Source organism: Glycine soja, chromosome 1 (assembly GCF_004193775.1).
Source record: "Glycine soja cultivar W05 chromosome 1, ASM419377v2, whole genome shotgun sequence".
Lineage (NCBI taxonomy): Eukaryota > Viridiplantae > Streptophyta > Magnoliopsida > Fabales > Fabaceae > Glycine > Glycine soja.
Genome location: NC_041002.1, coordinates 36,356,679 through 36,366,805, shown reverse-complemented (window position 1 = coordinate 36,366,805; position 10,127 = coordinate 36,356,679). Strand labels below are relative to the sequence as shown.

The following is a 10,127-nucleotide window of genomic DNA, read 5'->3' as shown; positions in this document are numbered from 1 at the left end:
TGGTCTCGTTTGAACTCGCATTCCTACTAAGATTTTAGATGGACGAGGAAGAAAATGAACGAAAAAATATAACAAAATGTGAAATTTGTTGACAACACGGTCATAACAGAGATAATTGTCCTAGCATATTTTCATCTTAAATTTTTCCTTAACCAAGTGTAATTGTTTAAGTATTTTATTGATAATGCAATATAATGTTCTTCTATAAATAAGTTGTTAAACAAAAAATCTTCTCATTTTTAATTAAATCTAATGACATAAACAAACTAATTATATTTAGTAATATAATTATATTAAAAATAATTATATTAGAACATTCAGATTTTAAATAAAAATATTCACCTAAAAATATGTTAAGTAAATTAAATAATAATAAAAATAATTATATTTAATAATATTATTTTCTTAAAAAAATTAAAAATAAAATTATAAAATTTAATTTAATAAATAAGTAATTTTAAAATCAATTAAAAAAATTATATAATATAATATTTATATTTTATAATATTTTAAATTTAAAAAAACAAAAAGGAGAGAGAAAGTCCCAAGTAGTGTATATTAAGAATTAAATTACAAATTAGTGTAGATTGAGAAAAAATAAGAGAAAGAATATGTATTTACCAAAAACCCTGTATATTGAACAAAAAAAAAGCAGGAGAAAGAGAGTATATTCACGAAAAACAACCTTCATTGCTATCTAGAAGAGAGATTTTAAGTAAATTGTTCTAAAATTTTAATAAAAGTCCAATAACATGACAATATTAGTACGCTTGTAAAAATCTTTTTCAGGCATGATAATTACACCATTTCTTTTTCTACTAGTGGTAGCCAAAGCCATTTAATTAGCCACAACAAAGATCACAACAATAGTTCGAGAGAATTATATAAGCCACCTAACATTCTCGTTCAGAAGCAGGATCATTGTTGGAGAAAAGGAGAGCATTCACCACTTTTCTTGGGGTTTCTTGGAGACACTAATTAAGTACTCCCATGAAACAAAACAACAAAAGGATTGTTTCTTCTAAATCTATGGTCTTATGTTTGTTGATCACCTTGATCAGCATTGCTGCTCCACAAGCCGAGGCAGCACGAGCATTTTTCGTGTTCGGTGATTCACTTGTGGACAATGGGAACAACAACTTCCTAGCCACCACGGCGCGTGCTGATTCATATCCTTATGGCATTGATTCTGCATCTCGTAGAGCCTCTGGTCGTTTCTCCAATGGCCTCAACATTCCTGACCTTATCAGTTGAGTGCTCATATATGTTATTAATTTTATCATAACCTCATTTTATAGTTATTTTCAGTTGCTTCTAGATATTATGTTTTGGGGTGTTCCAAATTTTACCTATATATAAATCATTTTGTGACGTAGGTGAGAAAATTGGCTCAGAACCCACATTACCATATTTGAGTCCACAGCTCAATGGTGAAAGGCTGCTTGTTGGTGCAAACTTTGCTTCTGCTGGGATAGGAATTCTCAACGACACTGGAATTCAGTTTGTAAGTCAAAAACAGACTCACACGCATATACACGTATATGCGCCCATTTTATTGTTTTTCTAGTACTAATATTAAGAGGAACTCTTTCTTATATTCTCTTTCTAACACTTTTCTACCATTTTTTAAAATTTATTTAAAATCATCAATTATAATGAATTGCACTTATAAATTACGGGAGTGAAAATAGAAACTCACAAAAATTGGTCATTTTTTTAATAAATTTCATCTTGAGCGAGTGTTACAAAGAGTGAGTATTAGAGAGAATGATGCTAATATTTTTCTAATGTTATTACTAAAAACAAGTTTAGCAACTGGTTAACTAGGGTCCTGTTTTAAAAGAGATCCAAAATTTTCGTGTTTAATAAGAGAATCAATGTGACCATTAAGCAGTTATCTATCTAACTATCTTCATTTGCAGATAAACATAATCAGAATTACAGAGCAATTCATACTTCAAACAGTATCAGCAGAGGGTGAGTGCACTAATTGGAGAAGAGCAGACTCGAAATTTAGTGAACAAAGCATTGGTGCTCATAACCTTAGGTGGCAATGATTTTGTCAACAACTATTATTTGGTTCCTTTCTCTGCCAGATCCCGCGAATATGCTCTTCCAGACTACGTTGTGTTCCTCATTTCAGAGTATCGTAAAATTCTTGCGGTATTCCCATCCTTCTACTCTGCATGCGTTAATGTTATTATGTTATGTCACGTTACATAGTTTTAGGTCACAGAAGAGTGCTAACAACATTTTAATACATTGCTCTTTAACATAAATTTTACTATTAGTTACGAATCATAATAATTAAGTTTAAGTGAATAATAAAAAATATGTTAAAAATAATATGGTAGCTGTTCTGTTTTCTCAGAAAATCATTCATTACTATTTTTTCTTGAACCATAATGTAACCATAAAAGGATGCACGATACAAATGGCTGAAAAAATAGGAAAAAAAGAAGGAAAATTACATCTAATTATCAACTTAGAAAAATAACGAATGTGAGTATTTGTGCCGTCATACAATATTTATGTAATTTTCCTAATAAATTATAGAAAAATATTAAATAAAAATTTTATATATACATTTAATATGTTTAATATATATATATATATATATATATATATATATATATATATATATATATATATATATATATACACACACATACTCACAGATATTTTTTAAGAGTTCATACTCTTAATTATTGGCCAATAAAAAATCATAATAAATATAACTCTTAATGATAATTATTATAAATTTCAATCAATGTACCCCTTCACGACAACTTGTGAATATACCGATTTTAATTTTTTTATCAGTAAATATTTATTTATTATTATGAGAGTACTGAGCACTTAGCAGTTAATTAACAGAATTCTAGAGGATCATAACAATTCTCTCAAAAAACAGAGTATTTTTTTTTTTTGTGTGTGGAAAGATAGTATTATTTTATACGGGAGAAGATCCTCTTATGTGTGTTATGATAGGTCATGATTGAGATAGACTTTGTAAGGCAAGCATGTTATGTTGAGATTCCTTTGGTAGTTGAAGGCAGCGTGCATTTTGCTGATTGATATTAAAATCCACATGAATTCTATCACTCAATATGCAGCGTAAGCAGTAGTGAGTCAACCATTTTACACATGGATAATTAATGCGTGCGGTTTCTCTCTATTATTTAGATTTTAGGCTTGAAAAATATTTTTTTAACCGCAGTAATTCTTAACATGTGAATTTCAGCTTAATTTAACCTACAAAATCAATGTGAATTTCAGCTTAATTTAACCTACAAAATCAATTTGTAAGGAACGATCCTCCGGTAAGGTTTATTATTCCTAATTGACTCACCATTATACCATTATATATGACTCACACCATACCAGGATTACATGATTCCCAATCATGTACTAATTTGTCTTCCAAAAACGGGTGTGTTGCTAATTGACTCGCACCATTAAGTTTTTTTTTTTATTTTTTTTATTGTGATCATATTGTTACAAAGTAATTCCTATATATAAAAAAATAATAACTAATCTTTGTTAGGAATATGAGTATTTATAAGGTGAATATTTTTTTTCTAACATGATTTATTCTATACTCAAGGTTAAAATTTGAATCATAAATTAATTGATTAACAGACTTAAATCAGTATTACTTTTACAGTAGTTGTTGTGACTCGCACCATATGGTAACACTAAGGATTTTTGTTGTATGCTTCAACAACCAATTAAATATTGTTGTATGCTTGCAACAACCAATTAAATTAAATATTTTTGTTGTGTTGTAACAACGAAATAAATGCACTTTCGCAGAAACTATATGAACTTGGGGCACGAAGGGTTCTAGTGACAGGCACGGGACCACTAGGTTGCGTGCCAGCAGAATTGGCTATGCATAGCCAAAACGGAGAATGTGCGACAGAGCTGCAACGAGCGGTTAACTTGTTCAATCCTCAACTCGTTCAACTACTGCACGACCTCAACACTGAAATTGGCTCCGATGTCTTCATTTCTGCAAACGCCTTCGCAATGCATTTGGATTTCGTTAGTAACCCACAAGCCTATGGTACGTATATGTCATTAACCTCTTTGTTTTTGTGTTCTTAAATGTTAATTCCTTCTTGTTCCTAATTATAATATGATATATTGTTAGTCTAAAATATTTGTAGTAAAGTTTGCAATGACAGGTAGAAATATATATATTTTTAATTTAATTGATTCTTTTACGATGTTAACTCATCACAACATATTATATCTTTAAAAAGATTGAGTCTTATCCAAATTACCTTAAAATTCACAGATACTATAGTAATTAATTGATAGTGTATGACAATTAAATTTTGTTTTACAAAAAATGTGTGTAGAATGCATCTTTAAATTAACGAAAATATGTTGAGAAACTCTATAATATGAGAAATTAAGAAGAATGAGAGCTTCACTCTTTAAATTAGAGATTCTAATTTATAGTATACGAGTAAATAATTTTTTGCAGGAAGCTTATTTAATAAGGATTATAAGTATAATAAATAATAATTTAGAGATGGTAATTTGCAACATTGATTAACTAAGAGGTTAATATATCGATAATATATATTTAATATGTTGAAATTGAATGATTCATCTGTTGATTTGAACATATTTCATTTTCTTATCTACATGCAAGTATATGTCAGAAAAATAAAATAAATGGAGAAGATATTTAAGAATGATAGATTGCATTTATCATATCCAATATTCAAATGTCAAGGGGGTTTAGTTAAGTTTGTTGAATAGGATTGATAAGTTGTTGTAAATTGATAAACACATCTTTGATCCCTATGAATAAAAAATATCCAACGTCCAAATAGACTGATTTGTAGAAATCAGGTTAAATGTTGTGGGAAATTGGCTAACGGGGACCATTCTGAGTAGTTGACATATCAAATACATGGTTGCCCTGGCCTATGGTCAATAACAAGACATATTTAAGAAGCTTGGTGGCTTCCCTCTGTACACTAGTGTGTGGTCATGCTTGCTGTAAACATTAATATGTTACCATGTGGGATTCTGGCTTATATAAAAAATGAGAACTGCTTTACTTTTTTATTTATATTCATTCAATAGACTGATATTTTAACACATGAAATTCGTTCAATAACAAAATGTGCCAAAAAGAAAAGGTTAAAATATTCTTGATGTAAAACCAAACAAACAGTTAAACACGGGAAAATTTACACTTGCATTACTCTTTTGAGACTGTTATGCCTTTCAACTAACTTTTGTTGGTTTAATAATTTGAGAAATCCGCGTGACGCATAATTGCTAAGCAATGTTCCAATTTGGAAGCTTTAAGTAACCTTTTTATTCCATACACAGGGTTTGTTACGTCAAAAGTAGCATGCTGTGGTCAAGGAGCATACAATGGAATCGGACTCTGCACTCCTGCTTCTAACTTGTGCCCAAACAGGGATCTATATGCATTTTGGGACCCCTTCCATCCATCAGAGAGAGCAAATAGATTGATCGTGGATAAATTCATGACTGGTTCCACCGAATACATGCACCCAATGAACCTTAGTACAATTATTGCTTTAGATTCTACAACCTAATGCACCAGTACTATATGAGTTGTCTTCTTTTCTAGTCTGCACACCTAGTTTCTACAAGATATTGTATTTTTCATGAATGTTTAAAACTTTGACGTTAATTAATTACGTAGCAATTTTGTTTTATCAGTGTTCAAATAAACTTGCAACTTGTCACATGTGCAATTTTTAAAAAAAAATAATAATTCCCGGCACAAATGTGTTCAATAATGGAAATTGTTGAGAATGAAAGGAGAAAATGATGTAATTATCATAACTTGTTGAAAATTCAGCAACAACTAATTATTAAAGAAATGAATGAAAAATAGAACACAAAGGATAACAAAGTTCAGCAACGTTAACGTGCTTATTGTATAATCAGCAAGAATAAATATAAAGACTTAAAGGGATAAAAAGTATAGTGGATACATTGGTTGTTTGTTACATTGTGGTGCAATGAATGGAATAGGATACCATCCACAAGACTTAACAATGATGTACACCCACCCATGCATTTAGCATCCCCTTTTGTTGTCCAACACATTTCTTCATAGAGAGTAGCTAAACAAGCAGAATCCTAACTATATATACCTGCTCACCTAAGATTAGTTAACAAAGTTAAATATATTAGGTGAACTTTGTTATCTATTTTATTAGACATCAATACCCCCAATCAACTTAAGAATGTATTCTCTGCAATGAGCTTCTAATTGTTGTTGCATTGTGTTGGATTTCCCTTACAGTTACTTTTTGGTCCACTTTTTCTTTATACAAATATGTTCAAGGAAAATCTGATTTGTCGGAAAGCACACTGGATTGCCAAGTATTTAAAATTAAAACGGATGAATTCGAGTATCGAACTCAGGGAAGTAGTCTTAGACAGGGTTAAATTCAGAAATAAGACATTGTTGAAAGATGTAGAAGCAAAGCTTCATGGTGAATTAAAGGTGTTTTGATGATAACAATGATGATGACAAAGGTGATGACAAAAAGCTCAAAGATCAATCAAAAGAACAACTCAAGTGAATCAAGAACAATTCAAGAGTTCAAGATAAGAATCAAGAAGAATTCAAGAACTCAAGAAGAAAGTCTAGAGACAAGAATCAAGATTCAAGGTTCAAGATCTCAAGAATCAAGATCAAGATTCAAGACTCAAGATTCAAGAATAAAGAGAAGACTCAATCAAGATAAGTATTAAAAAGTTTTTTCAAAACTTTGAATAGCACATGAGTTTTTGACAAAACCTTTTACCAAAGAGTTTTTACTCTCTGGTAATCGATTACCATATTGTTGTAATCGATTACCAATAGTAAAATGAGTTTGAAAAAGTTTTCAAACTGAATTTACAATGTTCCAATTATTTTCAAGAAGTTGTAATCGATTACAATGTTTTGGTAATCGATTACCAGTGCCCTTGAACGTTGAAATTCAAATTCAAATGTGAAGAGTCACATCCTTTCACTTAAAAGCTTTGTGTAATCGATTACACTAATTTGGTAATCGATTACCAGTGACTGTTTCTGAATAAGTCAAAAGATGTAACTCTTCAAAAGGTTTTTGACTTTTTCAAATTGGTTTTAAGTTTTTCTAAAAGTTATAACTCTTCTAAATGGTCTTCTTGACCAGACATCATGAAGAGTCTATAAAAGCAAGACTTTGTTTTGCATTTTAAATTCAATTCATTCATTCAATCTTGAATACTTTTCCAATCATTTCATTACAATCCTTTACAAGCCTTGAATCTCTTTGAAATTCTTCTTCTTCTTTGTACCAAAAGCTTTCTGAAGTTTTCTGGTTTTCCAAACCTTGAAAACTTGTGCTATTCATCTTTTCATTCTCTTCTCCCTTTGCCAAAAAGAATTCGCCAAGGACTAACCGCCTGAATTCTTTTTGTGTCTCTCTTCTCCCTTTTCCAAAAGAACAAAGGACTAATCGGCTGAATTCTTTTGTGTCTCCCTTCTCCCTTGTCAAAGAATTCAAAACGACACAGTCTGAGAATTCTTTTGATTCTTCCCATTCCCTAATACAAAAGTGTTCAAAGGACTAACCGCCTGAGAATTCTTTTGTATCCCCATTCATAAAGTATCAAAGGTTTAACAGCCTGAGATCTTTGTCTCAACACATTGGAGGGTACATCCTTTGTGGTACAAGTAGAGGGTACATCTACTTGGGTTTGACTGAGAACAAGAGAGGGTGCATCTCTTGTGGATCAGTTCTAGTGGAGGATACATCCACTAGGTTCAAAGAGAACAAGGGAGGGTACATCCCTTGTGAATCTTTGCTTGTAAAAGGATTTTTACAAGGTTGAAAGAAATCTCAAGGACCGCAGGTCGCTTGGGGACTGGATGTAGGCACGGGTTGTTGCCGAACCAGTATAAAAACTCTTGTGTGTTTGTTTCCTTCTTCCCTACTCTTTTACTTTCCGCTGTGCATTTAATTTTCGCTTTTACTTTCTGTTAAGTTTCTCTTCTACTCCTCATTCTCTTAACAATTTAGTAAAAGCCTTAAAAGAGTAATTTTTTAATTAGTAAAGGTTTAGGAATAATTAATTCAACCCCCCTTCTTAATTATTCTGAGGCCACTCGATCCAACAAAAGAAACATCGATAATTGATGATTTAGAACAGAATTAAACTAAGTCTAGGCTAAAAACAGTAAAATTGCAAGTAAGATTGACAGCAGTAGGTAAAGGTGTTGGGTTTTTCTAACAGACCAACTGATGTATATAAAGATGTTTCTCTATTCAATCATGTTTTTGTGTTCTATGTTGTAACCTAAATTACTAAACCTTGATCCCTAGTTAGACTGAATCAATCCAAGCTTCATCCTCAGATCCCTCTTGTTGGATTAGGCTTAATTTAGAGAGCCCTCCTAGGTTTAGACTAACTTAAACTAAGCTTCGTCCTCAGATCCCTCTTGTTGGGCTAGACTTAGCTTAAACAGCTTATGAAAGTTTAGACTAATTTAGTCTAAGCTTTGTCCTCAGATCCCTCTTGTTGGACTAGACTTAGACCAAATAGCATTATAGTAACAACATATTTAAAACCAAAACCTAATTCGCAGATCCCTCATTTAAGACTAAGTTTCAATCCTGCTTCATTCAAGTTCTAAGGCAATAATACATTTCCCAATGCTAAAGTCACCTAACCATGCACACAAACTGTTGATCAGACCAAGAGCATACAAAATTTAAGCACTGAAAGAAGCATTGAACACAAGAAACACAATCAATTAGATATTAATGTAATTACATCAGTTGTTCTTTAGAAATCCCCAACAAGGGTGTTTAGCTAGCCATTACAAAAAAACCCTAACAAAAATGAAATTACAAAACCTAGGTATCTCTGCAAAAGCTGCTCCTTTTGCTGCCTCCATAGCTCTTTTCCCGAAATAGGCACTGTGGTGTGCTCTGGAATTTTGTGCAAATCATCTGCCTACCCTAATTCTGCACAAAACAGGCTTTAAATAGGCTCTGAATCTACGACGTTGCGCTTAGCGTGAGTAAGTGGATTTGAGCTTAGCGCCAATTGTGCGCTGAGCCTGGCTGAAGACAACTACTGCGCTTAGCACACTGATCTCGCACTTAGCACGCGACCCTGATATTGATGCTCTGCCAGATTCTTCTGTCGCGCTAAGCGCGCTGAAGCTGCGGTTAGCGGTGGATGCGCGCTTAGCCCACTGATGAACTAAGCTCAACTGTCACTTTTAGCACTTCATGACTTAGCCTTTTTTCACTTGAAATTGCACATATTTCATCATTAAATCCAATGGAAATATTCTAGAGACAACTTTAACAATAAAACAAGATTTATTTACAAAATCACTACAAAATAACCATAAATTAGGGGAACTATACAAGTTTTGGAAAATGTTTTCTATACAAAAGTTAGTCGTATAAGATGACTAACAAACTCCCCCAAATTTACAGTTTTGCTTATCCTCAAGCAAAGAAAGAACAGTTCACTTGTCCTCAAGTGACAAACTACAGTGATCACTCAAAATGGTGTTTGCTTCATAGAAAAATTCAACCATATGAACTGAATATCATGGACTGCTTCAATCAATTGATTTTCACAAACATGCAGCTTTTCAAAGATAGGAACATACAAATTAGAGTCACAACTGAAATAAGCTAGTAAGGATGGCAGAAATCAAGGAAGGATCATCAACCAAAACCTCATAGTCATTGTTTCACTCAAGCTCAAGTGTTTAGGCTCATTCAATCATAAGCAACTAACACAAGTCTCAACCTTTGCATTTCATCTCATATCATACATCAATGAACACACAAAATGAAGCCGAAGGACTTTCTAGGCTTGTAATGGGGTTAGGCTGCCAACAAAATCAAGGTTTTTCTAGGATTCAAAAGCTTAGGTTCTAGGAGAGCATTCATCCATAGATAAACCTTCACTTTTTCATTTATTCACTCCTCATACTTGCCTTTTATTTAGGCACTCAGCTTCATTTCATTATTTTGCAACATACACACTTATTAATTTCATGGTTTTTTTTAACACAATATATACAAAGACATTATGTGTGTATACAAAAATAGTGTGTG

General features: G+C 32.1%; 1 pseudogene; it reads left to right on the top strand.

Moving 5' to 3' along the window:
• The first annotated feature begins 904 nt into the window (after positions 1-904).
• Positions 905-5,714, top strand: LOC114415244 (annotated as a pseudogene).
• The last annotated feature ends 4,413 nt before the right edge of the window (positions 5,715-10,127 follow it).